General features: G+C 39.6%; 1 protein-coding gene, 1 long non-coding RNA gene and 2 other non-coding genes across 4 annotated transcripts in view; 1 reads left to right on the top strand and 3 right to left on the bottom strand.

The window, feature by feature from the left end:
• The window catches only part of si:ch73-110p20.1, a 592,105-nt gene that overhangs the window by 393,514 nt on the left and 177,725 nt on the right, over nt 1-20,866 (bottom strand).
• LOC100535035 (uncharacterized) overlaps nt 1-20,866 on the top strand; it is a 304,783-nt gene that overhangs the window by 176,488 nt on the left and 107,429 nt on the right. The gene's annotated exons all lie outside the window — the stretch shown is intronic.
• Nucleotides 1,868-1,949, bottom strand: trnas-gcu (transfer RNA serine (anticodon GCU)). The gene has a single exon. It is a non-coding gene; the product is annotated as a tRNA-Ser (tRNA).
• Nucleotides 2,501-2,582, bottom strand: trnas-gcu (transfer RNA serine (anticodon GCU)). The gene has a single exon. It is a non-coding gene; the product is annotated as a tRNA-Ser (tRNA).

The following is a 20,866-nucleotide window of genomic DNA, read 5'->3' as shown; positions in this document are numbered from 1 at the left end:
GAAATGAGGATAAATTGAAATATGTTTACTTCACAATTTTCCAGGTCGACGTAGGAAGCTCGCCATCAATACAAGGAATCCAGTGAAACTGGGAAAATGTCCTCAGAAAAAAACCTGGCCTGATCACAGACCAGAATATATAAATAAGTTTAATATGTTCAAAATAATTTCAAAACATACAAAATATACAACACGTGGAACAAATAAAACACATACACACACATGTTTACCATAAAATGAGCTAATATAATGGAATACCTGTCAAATTCGCGATGTCTATATCACTCTATGGTCTTCTTACACACACGCGATTGCAAAATGGCGTCAGCGCACTGTAAACGCAATGCAACATGCGGTCTGACTTAAACACACTAACACACTAAATAACAACTATTTTGCAGGTACAACTTGATTTGGTACAACTACAATCACTTTTAAACTGTTTAGGAATCATAACGTACTGTATTTGAATCTTTTTGTTCAAGTTTGCTCCTCTCTATTGTTCTGCCAACCGGTCTCGTCTCTGTTCTGTCTCTCTCTCCCGGCAAGCTGGAAGGGGCGGAGCTAACAACCCGCTCCTACGATTGGTTGTTACTTTACCTCAAACTACATTTTTATACATGAATTTTTTTTTTTCGTTTATTATATTTATAAAGACTTGTAGATATAATAATAATATGATTATACTGCTCTAAATAATATTATAAATAAATATTTAACTATTTCACTAGGGTTACATAAGTTTCTGCAACTATTTTCTGTAAGAAGACTTTCAGTTTTGCCGTATGAACTAGAGAGCAAATAAACAACAAAAATGGGATTCGATGGACTTGGCCACCCCGTCATGTATGTACTCACTTTCCTGTTGGGGGCTGGACTATGGCATTTCTGTATGTATTTGCTGCTATTTTCGGTAAAGATGACGTTAAATTTTGCAACAACATCCTTCAAAACGATAAGAGCGTGCGAGTAAAACACCTTCCACGGAAGCACCGGCCTCTTGCAAACGCCAGAGCACTTAAACGACAAGGATGGGATTCGATGGACTCTTCCACCTTGTCATGTATGTACTCACTTTCATGATGGGAGCTGGACTATGCAACTATGTTTGTATTTGCAGCTATTTTCGATAAAGTTGACATAAAATTTTGCAACAACATCCTTCAAAACGCTAAAAGAGTGAGAGTAAAAAACTTCTTCAGAAACACCATGATCTCTCGAATGCCAGAACATATGAGCGACGAGAATGGGATTCAAACCCACGCGTGCAAAGCACAATGGATTAGCAGTCCATCAACTTAACCACTCGGCCACCTCTTCATGTATTTTCCTTTTTCTCTGGTGGAGCCCGGACTGTGGCACATATTTGTATATGTATGTTTCTGCAACTATTTTCGGTAAGAAGACTTTCAGTTTTGCCATATGAACGAGAGAGCAAATGAACAACAAAAATGGGATTCGATGGACTCGGCCACCCCGTCATGTATGTACTCACTTTCCTGTTGGGGGCTGGACTACGGCATTTCTGTTTGTATTTGCTGCTATTTTCGGTAAAGATGACGTTAAATTTTGCAACAACATACTTCAAAACGATAAGAGCGTGCGAGTAAAACACCTTCCACGGAAGCACCGGCCTCTTGCAAATGCCAGAGCACTTAAACGACAAGGATGGGATTCGATGGACTCTTCCACCTCGTCATGTACTCACTTTTATGATGGGGGCTGGACTATGGAATATATGTTTGTATTTGCAGCTATTTTCGATAAACTTGACATAAAATTTTGCAACAACATCCTTCAAAATGCGAAAAGAGTGAGAGACCATACACGGAAACACCATGATTTGTCTAATGCCAGAACATATGAGCGACGAGGATGGGATTCGAACTCACACGTGCAAAGCACAATGGATTAGCAGTCCATCGCCTTAACCACTCGGCCACCTCGTCACTTATTTTTCTTTTTCTCTGGTGGAGGCCGGACTGTGGCACATATTTGTATATGTATGTTTCTGCAACTATTTTCGGTAAGAAGACTTTCAGTTTTGCCGTATGAACGAGAGAACAAATGAACAACAAAAATGGGATTCGATGGACTCGGCCACCCCGTCATGTATGTACTCACTTTCCTGTTGGGGGCTGGACTACGGCATTTCTGTATGTGTTTGCTACTATTATCGGTAAAGATGACGTTAAATTTTGCAACAAAATCCTTCAAAACAATAAGAGCGTGCGAGTAAAACACCTTCCACGGAAGCACCGGCCTCTTTCAAACGCCAGAGCATTTGAACGACAAGGATGGGATTCGATGGACTCTTCCACCTCGTCATGTATGTACTCACTTTCATGATAGGGGCTGGACTATGGAATATATGTTTGTATTTGCAGCTATTTTCGATAAAGTTGACATAAAATTTTGCAACAACATCCTTCAAAACGCTAAAAGAGTGAGAGAACTTCTACGGAAACACCATCATCTCTCCAATGCCAGAACATATGAGCGATGACGATGAGATTTGAACCCATGCGTGCAAAGCACAATGGATTAGCAGTCCATCGCCTTAACCACTCGGCCACCTCGTCATGTATCTCGCTTTTTCTCTGGTGGAGGCCGGACTGTACCACATATTTGTATATGTATGTTTCTGCAACTATTTTCGGTAAGAAGACTTTCAGTTTTGCCATATGAACGAGAGAGCAAATGAACAACAAAAATGGGATTCGATGGACTCGGCCACCCCGTCATGTATGTACTCACTTTCCTGTTGGGGGCTGGACTACGGCATTTCTGTATGTATTTGCTACTATTATCGGTAAAGATGACGTTAAATTTTGCAACAAAATCCTTCAAAACGATAAGAGCGTGCGAGTAAAACACCTTCCACGGAAGCACCGGCCTCTTGCAAACGCCAGAGCACTTAAACGACAAGGATGGGATTCGATGGACTCTTCCACCTCGTCATGTATGTACTCACTTTCATGATGGGGGCTGGACTATGGAATATATGTTTTTATTTGCAGCTATTTTCGATAAAGTTGACATAAAATTTTGCAACAACATCCTTCAAAACGCTAAAAGAGTGAGAGAACTTCTGCGGAAACACCATGATCTCTCAAATGCCAGAACATATGAGCGACGTGGATGGGATTCGAACCCAAGCGTGCAAAGCACAATGGATTAGCAGTTCATCGCCTTAACCACTCAGCCACCTCGTTATGTATCTTTCTTTTTCTCTGGTGGAGGCCGGACTGTACCACATTTTTGTACATGCATGTTTCTGCAACTATTTTCAGTAAGAAGACTTTCAGTTTTGCCGTATGAACGAGAGAACAAATGAACGACAAAAATGGGATTCGATGGACTCGGCCACCCCGTCATGTATGTACTCACTTTCCTGTTGGGGGCTGGACTACGGCATTTCTGTATGTATTTGCTGCTATTTTCGGTAAAGATGACGTTAAATTTTGCAACAACATCCTTCAAAATGATAAGAGCGTGCGAGTAAAGCACCTTCCACGGAAGCACCGGCCTCTTTCAAATGACAGAGCATTTGAACGACAAGGATGAGATTAGATGGACTTGGCCACCTCGTCATGTATGTACTCACTTTTATGATGAGGGCTGGACTATGGCATGTATGTATGTATGTATTTGCAGCTATTTTCAATAAAGATGACTGTAGCTCCCTGGTTCAATAAAGGATTGACTCTTTCACTGGTGTTTTCCCATGATTTATTTCAGTGCAGCATTCACTTCACTGACGCCGTTGTCAACATCAAACACCTTATACAATAGGCCAAACACCGTACACCTTGCACCGTACGGCAAACACCGTAAGAGCTTGTATACAAAGAGAAAATGAAACCAAATGTAAGCAAATATGAAAACCATATACAAACAAACAGACATCACTTAAACTCAATATACAAACTCAATACAAACAAACAAACATTTTAAACGAAGTGTCAGTACCTTGTTCTCCAATCAAACCAGAAGCTAAACCTTTAGTCCGTAGCAGTCTGCACAGCTGGGACGCCGTGGTCATGTGCGATCTTTCCGTGTCTGTTTATATCCGTAATAGTAATTAATTCAAAATAAAAGACTTCCGGTTTTACACTGAACATCTCTTAACATAAATACCAAAAATATCAAATATACATATAATAGAGGAGAGAGAGAGAGAAAGTATACACACACACACACACACACAATATAAACATTGTAGAAAAGATGCAATAACAAAGATACCATGTCAAAGTTATTAACACTCCCACCAAATTGTGAGTGCAAATATTAAACCCAAATTACAAGTCACAAATAATTTCCTAGTAACAAACTCTTCACGTGTTTTTTTTGTCTTTTCCCCCCTTTTTTATTTTTTCTAAATACCTTTTTTTTTCTCACCATGATAATAAATACGCACCCATAAATATGTAGAAAATTTTAAACGATTTCATGATCCACTTTTTTTACAAAATTTTAAATAACTATTAATTTCCTTCCTTTAGCAATACAAGTTTTCGCTCTGGTCTTTGAACTATGGATTGCTTGGTTGTACGTTTTCCCTTTGCATCAAGTTTACAATCACCTAAGAGCACTTTAGCCTTTTTAATAAGCCCGTCACCACTACTAATGGTTTCCTGTATCCTACCTAGCTTCCAATCATTTCTAGGCAAGTTTTCTTCCTTCACCAATACAATGTCATTCATTTGAAGGTTTCTCTTAGGCATATTCCATTTCTGACGAGTCACTATATTTGTAAATTGATGGATCTTTGGGATAATTATGGAATGCTTTACAGGGTCCGGGTTACTCGAAAGAGTAAGTTTTCCTCCCACCCTAAGCGTACCATCAACATCCAAGAAAGTGTCAAAGGACATAACACACCACATGACACATTCCTCCCACCTTTTACCTTCTCTAGCTCATCCTTATAAAAATGCTCCTGCAGACATTTGAGTACATAGAGTTCTGCCTTTTGCCTCTCTGGCATGGTACTACTTACTTCCACAGAAACTATAGTAGCGGCCAGAGGTGGGACCAAGTCATTATTTGGCAAGTCACAAGTAAGTCTCAATTCATTGCCCTCAAGTCCCGAGTCAAGTCCCAAGTCAAGACAGGCAAGTCCCGAGTCAAGTCCCAAGTCAAAGGCAACAAGTCTCAAGTCAAGTCCAAAGTCCTATAGTTTGATTTTCGAGTCTTTTCGAGTCTTTTTAACAGAAAAATAAAATGTAAACAGATTATGTATGGCTGTAAGATCTGTATTTATTAAACAAACCTTTTTTTTATGAAAGAACATTGCTTAGATATATAAAGATACAAATGTAATTTTCTGAAAAAGTGCTAAACAGTGCTGCGTCTCGTCTATACAGCCTATTGCACAAGAATGAGTTCCACCAAAAAAAGAGTCCATTTTGCCTCACATCACACAGAAATTGCAGGTCTACTGCTGTCTAGTTCATTAAGTTTAGTTGTGCTATGTTATGTCTTTAGTGATCAACTTGTGATTAACTAAAACTACATAAACAACCTCAATGTGGTAGCAGTAGACCAACACTTCCTGTATGCTGCAAAGTAAAATTGAGTGAAATTGGTATTTTGTCAATTGAATCTCGTGTGTGCTGAAGAGATGGAGATGCAAATCTGTCTAGCAGCAATGTAAAATGGTAGCACATATTCTAAATACAGTAGGCTACTTCATACAAACAATAACGTTGTTTTCTTCACATAACAATGAAGAACTTTGCTCTCTACCTTGTGTGATGCTCGTGCACCGATTTCCTCTGTGGACAAAACTGCTTGCGAGCTCTCAAATGTACGCTGCTCACGCGCAAATTTTCTCGCTCTCAAATATGCAGTGCTCACACACACATTTTCCTGCGCGCTCTTAGAGATTATATATAGAATTTGTGTCTTGTGTTTCCTCTTCCTTTTGTGCTTTTTGATATGATTTATATTGAGGCACTATTTATTAACAATAACCAAAATACTAAAATAGACTTGCATATTAAATTTTTTATCTAATAAACCATAACATTTTGGCTGTATGTTTTATGATGAGATATTTCCAGTTTCAAACACTTAAAGACACAGAGAATAGAGGTTGGATGTAAAGAATGCATTTTGTTTTTACAAACATTTATTAAACATTCAAAAGGTGCACCATACTAATCAAATAAAAAACATTTAAACAAAAATATAACTAACACAAGCAGAAATGTAACTGTGATAAAAATAAGGAAAAACTTGATTTGGCATTATAGCCTACTGTACTATTCACTCTTTAAATAAATCTCACTATCAATCCCATTTTGTCATGGCAACTAAAATAAAGTGAACACAAGTGAACAAGTGAACTCTGCTGTCTTCCACATTATTGATGAGATTGTGGAGGACATTTTCCATGTCATCCTCTTCATTTTGAGGAAAAGCTGTTCCACAGGGCCCCTGAACACATCTATTGGCATGAACAGGGTTTTGAACAGTACTATAGTAAAGTACTTTAATTAATCTGTTGGGGTAATATTATAGTTGCTATGGTAACACAAGTGTAATATAAACAAATGACCCAGTGCTGTAGTTTTTTTACAGTATTGGGTATATTATACTACAATTCACCACACTTTACTGTAGTAAAACTACATTCTGTATTTCATTTTATTAGTTCACTTTTCTCAATACTACAGTATGCTGAAGCATTCATTAACAATTTGTAAATAATACTAGGCTTAAACATAGGCAGTATACCTAACTCTCAAAACACTAGTATTTATTATAGAATTTACCTTAACCTCATAGTTTTTCGTGTATTGTTACTAAATAGTTTAGCAATATATAAACCATATCAACATTCTGGAATAATCAATTTACCAGGAGGAATTAACCAGCAAATCAGATTGAAGTACCTGCCCACTGGTGAAAGTAATGTCAGAGCCAATCAGATTTTTCTTTCTTTTCATAAAGAACGGGGTTCGAATCCCACTTAGGCACTTGTAAACAATCATTTTAGAACATTTTGTCAAAAATCCCTACTGAAAAAACAGCTTAAACCAGCCTAGGCTGGTTGGCTGGTTTTAGAGGGGTTTTGGTCATTTCCAGGTTGGTTTCCAGCCATTTCCAGCCTGGTCTTAGCTGGTCAGGCTGGGAGATGACCAGCTAAAACCAGCTATGTCCAGCTTAAACCAGGCTGGTCAAGCTGGTTTTAGCTGGATTTTGCTGGTCAGTTTCCAGCCTGACCAGCTAAGACCAGGCTGGAAATGGCTGGAAACCAGCCTGGAAATGACCAAAACCCCTCTAAAACCAGCCTGGTCGACCAGCTAAAACCAGCTTACCAGCCTAGGCTGGTTTAAGCTGGATTTTTCTGCAGGGATATTGTTATGTTTAACCATTTATTAGAGCCACAAAGTATCTAAAACTTGTTTTCATGTTTGAATAGCCAATAAATGTGCTAAATAAATTAAAATAGAAATACCCACAGTGAAACAGTTATATAAATTTAAATATTAGTTTAATAATGGTTTTAAATATCTTTTAATATGTAAAGTAGAGAAGTTCACATTCAACAAACTGAATAAAACAAGTCTCCATTTTTAGTTTATTTAAAAACAATTACGAATGGAGTAATTCAACTCACAATTAAATGATCTGATTGAGTGATGGAATAATAAAGGTAAAACTTTAATTGAATAATCAGTCAAGTGTTTCCAAATGAAATCTGTTAAAATAAGAGTCCTACAAAACAGGAACAAAGACACTCATGAAACAAAATGTGATTGTTATTTGTATTTTTTATTAGATGGTTTGTTTTAAGTACTTTAAAAATAGTAGATAATCCTTAAATATAGAGGGGGAAATACAGAAAAACAAACAAACAGAAATTCAACAATATAGATGCATTACATTACAATCTCGCAATAAAAAATTTAATTAAAAACCATATAGAGGACTAAAATATTGCTAAGAGGCATAACATCAACAATAATAAAAATAACTTTAAGGTTTTAAATACTAAATAAAATTAATAGTATTAATCCAAAATATGAAAAATGTAACACTTTACAATAAGGTTGTATTAATTAATTAAGTTTATGCATGTACTAATGTGAACAAACAATGCAGTGCAGTTCATTACAGTATTCATTATTTTATGCTTTAATTAATGGAAATAAAATTATTGGTTAATTCTTGTTAACTCACAGTGCATTAATGTTAACAAGCATAACTTTAAATTGTAATAATGCAATAGTAAATGTTAAACTATAATTAATAAAGGTTTAGAAGTATAGTTCATTATTAGTTCATGTTTGTACATAGATTAACTAAAGAAACCTTATAGCAAAATGTCACCAGAAAATAACAAAAAAACTTTTTTTTACAGTTTTAAGAGCTTTAAAAATAAATATCTAGTTATTATGGCAGCATGTAATTAATGTTACTACTAATTAAATAGTTAGAAAATACTGTCAGAGGATGGGCAAAACACAAAGATAAAACATAATATGCGCATTGACACAACGACCAAGTGCAAAAACATAAATTACAGCCATGTTCATTCATAATTATATGATATAAATCACGAGAGGGTAAATTTGGTTTAAAAAAAACTGAAGTTTATTGACTTATACACAACAGCAAAACAATGCTTTTGCACAACAGTAACACATTGCGAGTAGTAAAGTCTCTTACCTTTGACAGATGTTGTAAATCCGCTGAATAAAACAAAAGGAGCAGATCGCGGATGTGTTTATTTCACTCTCCGAGTCAGAATGAAAATGGCATCTTCAAATTTCCCGCTGGTGCAAAAACACGGAAGTGCGCCACAAAGCGCTAGTGGTCGAAAGTATGCTTGCATGCTCTCTGTCACACACGCACACACACGCAGAGATAGAGCGTTCTGTGTCAACATACTTTTTATCTTTGGGCTTTTTATAGAAAGAAGCAAGTCTTTACAAGTCAATAGGCGCAAGTCCAAGTGAAAGTCCGAGTCATTTATGTTCAAGTCCAAGTCGAGTTGCAAGTCTTTTTATATTTTGTCAAGTCGAGTCTGAAGTCATCAAATTCATGACTCGAGTCTGACTCGAGTCCAAGTCACATGACTCGAGTCCACACCTCTGGTAGCGGCCAATTTCAACCTAGGGACCGTTATAACTTTGAGAGGTGCAACTTTTGATTTTGCCATCGCTAGTGCACAATGAACATTTCCTTCTTCATTCTTTACTCTGACATAAGAACATTGACCATATCCATCAGTACTAGCAACGGAGAAATGATGCAATTCAATACTAATTGGTTTGCCGAAATTCAATGGTTAATATGTGCGTGGTATGCTTAGATTTTGCAGGCTTTGTAAATCTTGTTTCCATTTTACCCATCTTAAACTCAGTCCATCCATCAGAGGGTCATCCCAACCACTGCCATTCTTGCACATCTCTTGCAGGATTCGCTTTCCATTGAAAAGGACAGGTGCAATGAGTCCTAAAGGGTCATAAACAGAAGCGACAGTAGATAATATGCCACGCCGAGAGGCAGGTTGTTCTTTCAGGTGTACTTTAAACTTGAAGCAGACAGATTCCCTGTGCCACTGTAATCCAAGTGTTCTCTCTAATGGCAATTCATCAAAAACAAGATCCAGACCCCTTACATCACACATCCTTTCCGATTGAGGGATGCCCTTCAATACAAGTTCACTATTAAACAGGAACTTATGTAATCGTAAACCACCTAATGCACAGAGGCACGGCAAGGCAAGGCAAACTTTATTTATAGAGCACAATTTAACACAACCATAGTTGATCCAAAGTGCTTTACAATAAAATAAACTAGACAATAAAACTAAAAATAACTGGTATTAAAAATACAATGAAATATATTTATAAGTAATGCTAAAATATAAATAATACAAAAATAACATGCATGCATCAGTCAAAGGCAAGAGAGTAAAAATGTGTGTTTAAGTTAGATATAAAAGCATCCAAAGAAGGAGAGATTCAGATATTCAGAGGGAGACTATTCCAGAGCCTTGGGGCCGCAACACTGAAAGCTCGATCACCCTTTGACTTGCAGCGAGACCGAGGGACAGACAAAAGAAACTGATCATGTGATCTAAAGAATCTGCAAGCTGTATATGGCCTAATAAGCTCGCTGACATAGGCCGGGGCAGAATTGTGCAAAGCTTTATAAGTGAAAAGAAGAATTTTAAAATCAACCCTGTATTTTATAGGTAGCCAGTGCAATGAGGCAAGGACAGGGGAGATATGATCTCTTTTCTTAGTTCCTGTTATTAATCTGGCGGCTGCATTTTGGACCAACTGTAGCCGAGAGAGTGTTGACTGTGGTAGGCCAATATACAAAGAATTGCAGTAGTCTAACCGAGAGGAGATTAAAGCATGGGTTACGATTTCTAAATCTTTTTTAGAAAGAAAGCTTTTAACTTTTGCCACCAATCTAAGCTGGAAGAAACTGCTCTTCACAACTGCATTTATATGTTTGTCAAACTGCAAGAGTGGATCAAAGATAACTCCGAGATTCTTGGTTTGATTGTGCAGATTGTCGTTTAGGGCTCCTAGCTGAGTTTTAATTGAATTGTTGGTAGCAGCAGGACCTAAAATTAACACTTCTGTTTTATTCTCATTTAGTTGCAGAGAGTTATTTGTCATCCAGGTCTTAATGTCGGTAAGGCATAGGAAAAGATTTTCTAATGATAAATCTTTTCCTAGTTTGATAAAGAGAAAATAAAAGAGGGCCAAGAATAGATCCTTGTGGAACACCACAATTAATAGGTTTAGGTGGTGAAGTAAAGGATCCAATATTTACAGAAAAAAGATCTCCCCTTTAGATATGAGGAGAACCACTGCAAGGCAAGGCCCTGAACCCCAACAACACACTCAAGTCGTCTCAATAATATGTTGTGATCTACGGTATCAAAAGCAGCGCTTAGGTCTAAAAGTATTAAAATCGCAGAAGATCCAGAATCCATGGAGAGTAAAATGTCATTTGTGACCTTTAGTAGTGCAGACTCAGTGCTGTGTTTTGCTCTAAAACCAGATTGGAAGGGGTCTAGAATATTAAAAATGTCCAGATATGAGGTCAATTGTGAAAGCACAATTTTCTCTAAAACCTTTGAGATAAATGAGAGCTTAGATATGGGCCTGTAGTGGTCAGGCACAGCGGGATCAAGATTAGGCCTCTTTAATAGAGGCTGTACAACAGCATGTTTGAAGACATCTGGAAAAACCCCGTTTATTAAGGAGCTGTTTATTAAGGCTAAGAGGGAGGGGCAGATTGTATCTAAAACCTCTTTCAAGAGTTCACACTTAGCTCATGATTTATACATAGCTTGTTTGGCATGCTGTCCCGGGAGAGAGCCCTGAGCTCAAGGGATCCTCGAGCCCAGGGCTCCCCCCCTTTTGCAGGGCGAGTGGAGATTGAGCTCAGGTCTATCTCAAACTCCCCCGCTGCTGAGGCCAAGGCGAACTTCCTGAGAGTAAGACATTATAAAAAAGGTTTAGGCTTGTTTTATCTATAATATAGAGCACATTTGGATGGTGGGAGGAAACCGGGGAACCCGGGGGAAACCCACGCGGACACGGGGAGAACATGCAAACTCCACACAGAAATACCAGATGGCTCAGCGAGGACCCAACACCATTGGTATTCTTGCTGTGAGGCAACAGTGCTAGTCACTGGGCCACCGTGCCGCCCATTCTGGATAAAGGAGGAAGAAGGGGAGGGGGGGGGGGTTTCTTCCAGACGAAGATAGTTGTAGAAAGGAAATGAGGATATATATAGTGGTTTGGGATCCTTTGATTGGAGGATCATAATTAGTTAATGTGGACCAGCTGGGTAAATCATGAGCACATGCTGCTCTCGAAATTAGTTTAAAACTAAACTTCACTTCAAGAGTTCACACTTAGCTCATGATTTATACATAGCTTGTTTGGCATGCTGTCCCGGGAGAGAGCCCTGAGCTCAAGGGATCCTCGAGCCCAGGGCTCCCCCCCTTTTGCAGGGCGAGTGGAGATTGAGCTCAGGTCTATCTCAAACTCCCCAAAAAGCCAATGATAAGCGCTCGGGACAGCAGCCGCGTGTTTACACAGGAACTCCCCAAAGTGCAAAGAAAAAGTGCTATATCCGGCTGCTGGATATATATGTGAAGAACTGATAAAAAGTGGGGGAAAAGCTTTCTAGGGAGTGTGTGAAGGGCAGGGTGGGCTTGGTGGCTAAGAAATAACGTTAGGAAGTCTGAGGGAGTCGGAGTGGCTTAGAGGGTAGGTGGAGACTCGTGTGTAAATTGGGGCTTAAATGGGCCCTCTACGGGAGTCAGTGCTTAAGAGAAGGTTTGTGAGATGTAATAATGAAGGGTGTGGAGCTGGCTGTTTAAGAGGAGGGAAGAGATTTGTTTAGCGGAAGCATAAAAAGCTGTTGGGGGTAAACAAAGGAGAGAAGCTGGAGGAAACAATGCTATATAAATTACTGTATGGAATATACAACTGCTATGCAGCAGAAGCACTCAATGTTGGCATGTTGCTAGAAACTGGCAGGGAGAAAGAGAGGGGAAGGAAGCTTGGTATTAACACAGATTTAATATATTAACAATAAAATAAAAACATGAAACATTAGGGAAATACTATGCATAATAAAATGCAGTAAGCAGCGGAAGCACTTAGCGCTGGCAGAAGAAAAACAGCTGTAATTAACAAAAATATGCTATACAATTACTATGCATAATATGCAAAATAATCAATAAGAAAGATACTAATGCAGCGGGAGCCCACAACGCTGGTAAGGGGAGAGAAAAAGGGGGGTGCTGTTGAAGTAACAAGGTTACTATGCAAAATACAGAACATGAAATGCTAATGAACTACTATGCAGAATAAACATGTCAATGCCGATACTGGTGAATAACTATAAAGAATAAATAAACTGATGCAGCGGAAACACTCGACACTGGCAGGGGAAACTGGAAGGTGAGGCTCTTGCGAGAGCCGAAACTCCTATTGACTCCGGCAGGAGTCAGAGCTTAGGGTGATGTTAATGTGGAGGAAGGAGGTTGGATGGGAGTCAAAAACAATGAGTAAACAGCTGGTAGAAAACAGTAAGGCACTCAATTCTGGCAAGTGGAAAGGGGAGAGCTGCTGGGAGTAATATGATTATTATCCATAAATACACAATATAATACATGAAATACAAATGGACTACTATGCAGAATGAACACAATGTAGACATTTATCAATAACTATATGGAAAACAAATAAACTGGTGCAGCGGAAGCACTCCACTCTGGAATGGGAAAAGAAATGGGCAAGGTGGCTGGAAGTAACAGATATACTAAACAATTTTTATGCAAATGATACAATACAAGATATAACAATAAACCATTATGCAAAATAAATTAATTGGAGCTGCAAAGGTGCTTGATGCTGCAGGGCAGGTAAAAGGGGGGAGAGCAGCTGTAAGAAACACAAATATCCAACACAAGTACTATACAGAATATACAAATTATGCAATAAGATACTAAGGCAGAGGGAGCATACAACGCTGACAGGGGGGAAAGAAAAAAGGGGAGAGCTGTTGGAGATAACGAGATTACTATGCAAAATACAGAATATGATAACATGTAATGCTAATGAACTACTATACAGATTAAACAAAATGTAGAAACTGATAAATGACAATACAGAATAAATAAAATGATGCAGCATAAGCACTCATTTCTGGCAGTGGAAACAGGAAGGTGAGGGTGATAGGGGAGGCTCTTGCGAGAGCCGAAGCTCGTGTTGACCCCTGTGGGGGTTTGAGCTTTGGGTGATGCTAAGATGGAGCAAAGAGGTTAGTTGAGAGTCAAGGCAAGGAGTTAAGAGATTGGAGGGAACAGCAGAAGCGCTTATCGCTGGCAGGGCATACAGAAAGAAGAGGTTGATAGGTGAGGTTCTTATGAGAGCCACAGCTTGCGTTGACCCCTGCAGGAGTCTGAGCTTAGGGTGATGCAGATAGAGCAAGGAGGTTATGAGAGGGCCAAAGGCAAGGAGTGAAGAGCTAGGAGGAAACAGCGGAAGTACTCAACGCTGGCAGGGATAACAGAAAAGAGAGGGTGAAAGGGGAGGCTCTTGGGAGAGCCGAAACTTGTGTTGACCCCTACAGGAGTCTGAGCTTTAAGCAGATTGAGCAAGGTGGTAACAAGAGAGCCAAAGGCGAGGGGTAAAGAGCTAGGAGGGAACAGTGGAAGCACTCAACACTGGCAGGAGGAACAGAAAGGAGAGGGTGAAAGGTGAGGCTCTTGCGAGAGCCGAAGCTCGTGTTGACCCTTGCGAGAGTCTGAGCTTGGGTGATGCAGATGGAGCAAGGAGGTTACCAGAGAGCCAAAGGCAAGGGGTAAAGAGCTAGGAGGGAACAGCGGAATTACTCAACGCTGGCAGGGGAAACAGAAAGGAGAGGGTGATAGGGTAGGCTCTTGTCAGAGCCAAAGCTCATGTTGACCCCTGCGAAATCTGAGCTTAGGGTGATGCTGATGTAGCAAGATTACATGAGAGTCAAAGGCAGGGAGTAAAGAACTAGGAGGAAACAGCAGAGGAACTCAATGCTGGCAGGGGGAACAGAAAGAGGGTCATGTTAAGCTCTGCGAGAGCTGAAGCTCATATTTACTCCAGCGGGAGTCTGAGCCGTGAGGGGGTTTGCTAGGGATGGACAGATAGATGGCTTTGGCTTGAGAATAAAGGGGTGGCCAAGATTGGGCTGAGAGGTTTGAAAGAAACAACTTGGGTTCTTTGAGATGAAAAGACTGAGGCGAATGTAGGATTTGAAAGGCTTCAGAGAACCAATGACCAAGGGTCTGGATCTGGTGCTGGGAAAGCCTTTTAATAATGCCAATTCTGAATGAATGGCTGGAGATCGGTTCGGGAGGAAATCCTGAGAGGTGGACAACTTTGAGGTGTTTCTGGAACCAGAGATGTGATACTGGACGATTAGCGTCATCAGTAAAAAGGGGGCTAGGGGGTTTGTTTCTTATAATCCTTGAGTGTAGGTATACTAGAGAGTTTGGACTGGGTGGGTGAGGGCAGGAATGTTGAAGATGTAAATGAAATGTTCTTTGTCAATAGATCTATCTTACTTTGCAGGACGAGGAAACCCTTTCTTTCCTCATCACACAAAATTAGATCTGCTATGGTGGGTTGGAGTGAGGGTTGAGTTTAAATGTTTCATGCTGTGATGTGTGACTGAAGGGTCTGAAGGTTACTACTTTAATGGTAAGTGATATGGAGTTTGGTGGAGGTTATAATGGGGGTGGCTTAAGGTAATGTCATTTGTGGAAAGGGATGGACAGGCGTTGAGTTGGGGTCCACTTCTGTAGCCAGTGACCAAAGTTTCTGGAAAGAAAATGAGAGAGAGTCAGTGATTTGGTTTTGCAACCTGGCACGTATTATGCAGACATGATAAATTGACTAATGTCAAATAAGACATCTTAAAAGTAGCATTAAAGCTTAGAGAGTAGGAACGCCTTTGTCTATGCATTATATTGTTTCTTCCTCAACATAATAAATGAGAATCCTAGAGGTGGACCATTCGTCTCCCCATAGTATGGCGGCAGCGACTATTGGGTACAGTTTGAAGAAAGCTGATGAACAATGGTTTCTAGAGTGGAAATAGATTGAGGGGGCCATGTGGTGGCAACCAGTGGCCTCTGAGTACCCTTGGAACCCAACTGATGGGGTAGCACCAGTAAATAGACAAATATCTAATGGGGGTGCGAACAATCTCTGCAGAAGAAGGAACAGCCGTTCCATAGCTTAAGGAAGCAATCCATAAGCGGAGTTTATTGTGGGTGGGTTTTGAGAGAGAAATTGTGCCTTTTAAATCGTGACTTGTGGTAGGGAGCTGGAGTAGGCAAGTTTGAGGTAAATTTGCACTGTGAATTTTAGGTGGCCGAGGATAGATAACAGTATGTGTTTAATTCAAGTCTCTTTCTTATAATACAAGAGAAATTATTCAGCCAATTTTCTCTTTAGGAAGAGAAGCTTGGAATTTGAGCAAATCGAAGTTGATGCCTAGAAATTCGATAAATGTATTGGGTCCAGCCTTCTGCGAGCAGAATACCTAGATTGGCGAAAACCTTTTGGTGATCTCTAGGTGTTTGGCTGGAGGCAATGTGGGGGGGGGGTGATTAGAATATCATCTAAAGTTGGATAAGGTGGGGGATTCTGCGATTGTTAAAAAGAAGCCAGTGATGGAGAATTTGCAAGTTGCACTGCTTATGGGACAAATGCGTGAAACCTTGAGTGGTGGGGCAGAGAATGGGCAAACATGAAGTGGTTGTCGATCTCTTTTTAAATAAGATGATCCACAATTTCTGGTTCAATCAGCAAAAGCTGACTGAATATTAGGATAGGAAGGGAGAGCTGAGGTGCCCGGGTGGAATCCATAGGTTAGACCTGAAATGAGAAAATCAGAAAAATTAGTGGTGAGAACGCAGTTCTCTAGCGAGGTGAGGAATCGACAGACAGATAGTGTTTTAAATGTTTTGGTAGACGTTCATTCCCCCCAGGATAGTGGAGGGCCAAGGATATTGAGCATGGCTTGGCTGGTGATCTTAAAAATACCTCTTTAAAGTGGAGTAGGTGAAGTGATAAGTTTAAATTCCTGTGACATATTTTGATCGGACTTCTATGATCGATGGATGCTTATTGTCATTAGGTGGGTAATTTTATTTTAGAAGTTAAATAGCTATTGGAAGTGGCAGGGTTTGTTTATTTATATGCATGTTTATTTATTTATGTTAGTTATTTGTTTAATTTATTTATTTATTTAACTTCTAAAATGATGTTGTCATTTAATTTGCACTTGAACAATACTTATTAAACTGTGTCAATTAAATGTTTACTATGGGCTTTACTTTAATCTGATTGATTAAATAACATTACATTTGGAATCTTAACATGAATGAAATCAGAAGCATAATTGGCCCAATTCATTCACAAAGTCTTTGCAACCAAGTCTGTTCACAACTATCGTAAGAGAGGGCGGGACCATCTCATGTTCTGACAGCTTGGATGGTGACACTTCTCTTTTCAGCTATTGGCTCAATGAAGTGTCAATCAAAAGGTCGGCAGCCATTTTGTTAGACCATAATACAAGTGTTTTTGTCTGAAAGATACTACTTTACTGAAAGCACTCCAGCAACAAGTTTGGATGACAGCAGTGTATCCATGTATGTTTATAAACATGTAAACATGTTGTGGACTAAAGTTTTATGGATTGGATTGCTTTGATCCTTGCAGTCAAATCAGCCAGGCTGTTAAAATGTTATGGACCTGTGAACAGACAGCAAGCTTGAAAGGTGGGTTTATTTGGTTTGTTATAATCTCTGCTTGTTTACAGATTATAGGAGGACGTTAAGTCCATAGTGTTTGTGTCTTTAAAATGGTTTAAATTATTTTTTATTTATGAGAGTCTTGCTTTTCTAAAGACATAAGAAATATTTAGTCTTTTGGAGAGTAGTTTCTCCTTAAAGAGAGAAGTTTCCCCTTAAAGCATACTACGTTACCACAGGTGGACCGCGAAGAGCGGTGAGAGTTTGGCTTCATTGCAGTGGCTGAAGTCTCAGGGAGAGCAGGGCTCTGGTTGCAGTTGTAGATATTGTTGGTTATTTCCATATTGATGGGCTAAAAAGTGCAATGCTGTAAAAGCTTTTCGAGCTAAAGCTTTTTAGAAGCAGGAAGCTTTCTTCCAGACGAAGATAGTTGTAGAAAGGAAATGAGGATATATATAGTGGTTTGGGATCCTTTGATTGGAGGATCATAATTAGTTAATGTGGACCAGCTGGGTAAATCATGAGCACATGCTGCTCTCGAAATTAGTTTAAAACTAAACTTCACTTAAAAAGACGGCAAGGCAGCACATCTGAAGGACAAAAGGTGAGTTTCATCTGAGAAATTGTATTAAGTAGCTGAGAAGAAGATACAGGCTGAAAATTTGTGAAACTGTTTGATGGAGGGACCGAATCAGAATGATCTATGTCGGTGGGAAAGAGGTGTGATTTAATATCTTGTATTTTCTGAGCAAAAAAGTCAGAGAACTTTATGCACGTCTCCAGATTGAAAACAGGAACAGAGCACATAGTTGGATTAAGAACTGAATTAATAGTTTTAAAAAGGACTTTTGGCTTACTTGCACTTTTAGCAATCAAATTTGAAAAATATTTAGATTTAGCCTCACTGACTGAGTCTTGATATGAATTTAGGCAGTCTTTTAAAATCTGGTAGGAAACCTGAAGCCCATCCTTTTTCCACCTGCGCTCAGCCCTTCTGCACTCTTGCCTGAGAGTACGGGTAGATGAATTTAACCAGGGCTGAGGAATTGAACTAACCCTAGACCTCTTTGATTTAAGAGGAGCAACTTCATTTAAAGCAAAATCACAAGCAGAATTAAAGGTTTCAGCAAGTTGTTCAGTGTCTGAACAAGATGGCAAAGAAGAATTAGCATTTGAAAGAAAGTTGGTGTAAGAATTAAAAATTCAAGAGCAGAATTTTCGTGGAAAACACGAGAGAAAGAGACAGGTTGAGAAAGTATGGGCTGATTATATGGAATAATAGGTTCAAAAATCACAGGAAAATGGTCAGAAATACCAGCATCAAAAATGTCAAAGATATGTACAGAAAACCCATAGGTTAAAACAAGATCTAGAGTATGGCCTTGATTATGAGTGGGGCTGGAAACAGCCTGCACTAAATTTAATGAATCTATCAGGCTCATAAAGTTTTTAACCATAGGCTTAGATTGGCAACGAACATGAATGTTAAAATCACCTAAAACCAACATCCTGTCACACCGAGACACCAAATCAGACAGGAACTCAGAAAATTCATTAATGAAGGCTGTACTAACTTTGGGAGGTCTATAGACCAGCACACAGACAAAGGGGCCATTTAGATCAGTTTTTAGTATTTGTGCTTCAAAACTTGAAAGTCCACCAACATGCTGAAGCCTACACTTAAAAGTGCTTTTAAAAACTGTGGCTAAACCACCACCAAGTCCACTAGGTCTAGGAGTGCTGAAAAAAGAACAGTCAGAAGTAGATAACTCGCCAAGAGATGACATTTCCCCATGTTTCAGCCAAGTCTCTGTCAAAAATAGGAAGTCCAGAGCATGTAAAGTAAAAAAGTCATTTAAAATAAAAGATTTATTTGACAAAGAGCGAGCATTTACTAGAGCCATTTTTACAGGACGTTGAACCGTTGTTGCGATGTCTGGTAATTGTCTTAATGAGACAAATTTTAAATGGTGAAGATTTCTGAAATGTTCATGTCCATCATCATGACAAGCCTGAGGATGTGACCGGCAAAAGGGAGACCAGAGAACGGGTATATCTGAAACCCCATCAGATAAAGTTGTACACGTTGATCTATAACAACTTTTGCGACGGGAACCCCGATGTATGTAGCGCGGGCGGCGCGCGATTCCAAGAGCAACACAGTGATTGAAGAGATTGACAGGCAGATTCGACCGGGGTTTGCGGTCAAGGTAATGCAGATCCAGTGATGAGTAAAAAAGCATGTTAATAATCCACAAGCCGGAGGGCGAAAATGAGTCCTGAAGCACCGCGTGAACACTTATAAAAGCAAGCAATGATCCCACGACAAGCATCAACACAGACATCCTACAGCCGCGTATACACAGCCAGGTTTAAAAACCGCGTTAGCCAGCACACCAAACGATAATGGCGCAAGTAAATGGGAAAGTAGCCTTTACTGAGACCACCTACACCAAAAACCAGCAATACGACCGACAAGGCAGCGACCGACACTCCAAAAGAAAGTGTTTACTTACTTATGGAAGACGGAGGAAACAGCCCGCTTCGTGGTGGCGAGAGCTCGCGTTTGGCAGGTAAGACAGCTTGACTGAAAGGAGTTATCCGGTCAAAATGTAGGAAAAACGTTGTGTTAAAAGTTAATAAAACCAGGCAAGAATAAAACAAAATAAAACTTAAAAAGTAAGTCAAGGTAGTAATAAAAATCAGTCTGGGGAGCAGCGGCAGTCAGACACGCCAGCGTTCACTCAACCGGAAATCGTCGGACCCACCCTCAATGAACGGACTTGTGTTCTTGTGGAGACCGGTCTTGCCAGGTGTCCTCAGCTGAGAGCTAGCTAACGTTAACTACTAGCATGTTCCATCCTAAACATAAGAGTTAGCATTCGCACTGGTTAGAAAGCAGTGAAAGTGACATAATATAATGTATGTCTGATATCTGCACATTTAGGGAGCATCTTTAAAGTCTGGATTAGGGCTGATTAGGGCTGGGCGATGTGGATTTGAGTAGATCAGGTTAGGTTAGATTAGATAATCCACATTATTGGGGAAAGATAATCTAGTGAAGTGATCAATTAAATGTCGGCCCAGTCTGTAAGTGTAGATGGTCTAGTAATAACACGACACTTCCCTTTAGATTGTAGATGAATGCATATGCTAAAGCTTTATTTCATGTGTCAGTCGCTCCATCTCACCCACAGGAACAGGCTGACAGACATCTAGAATGACTTTAATACACAAATAAAGCAAACAAAGCTCCAGACATGTGAAGGTGTTACGACCACAGTCACAACATTAAATGAGGGAAAAACACAAATGGATCAGTCTAAGGGTTTTATTAATTAAACAATCAAATATAAATAAAGTGTGGGGAGGAAACACAATAAACACAGGCTGAGAACAAAAGGAGCACAACTCCACGTCTGGACGGTCGCTCAAATCCCCGTCTCTGAATCACTGCAGCGCGAGCTCTTAAATTGTCGACGGTGAATTGTCTGCAGGTGCAGAGGAAATCAACTCTAAATGAAAACACAAGCAGCAACAAAACACAAGAGGGCGACAAAGTAA

This window comes from Danio rerio, chromosome 4 (assembly GCF_049306965.1).
Source record: "Danio rerio strain Tuebingen ecotype United States chromosome 4, GRCz12tu, whole genome shotgun sequence".
Classification (NCBI taxonomy): domain Eukaryota; kingdom Metazoa; phylum Chordata; class Actinopteri; order Cypriniformes; family Danionidae; genus Danio; species Danio rerio.
The sequence above is the reverse complement of the archived record's forward strand: the minus strand, read 5'-3'. Positions and strand labels throughout refer to the sequence as shown.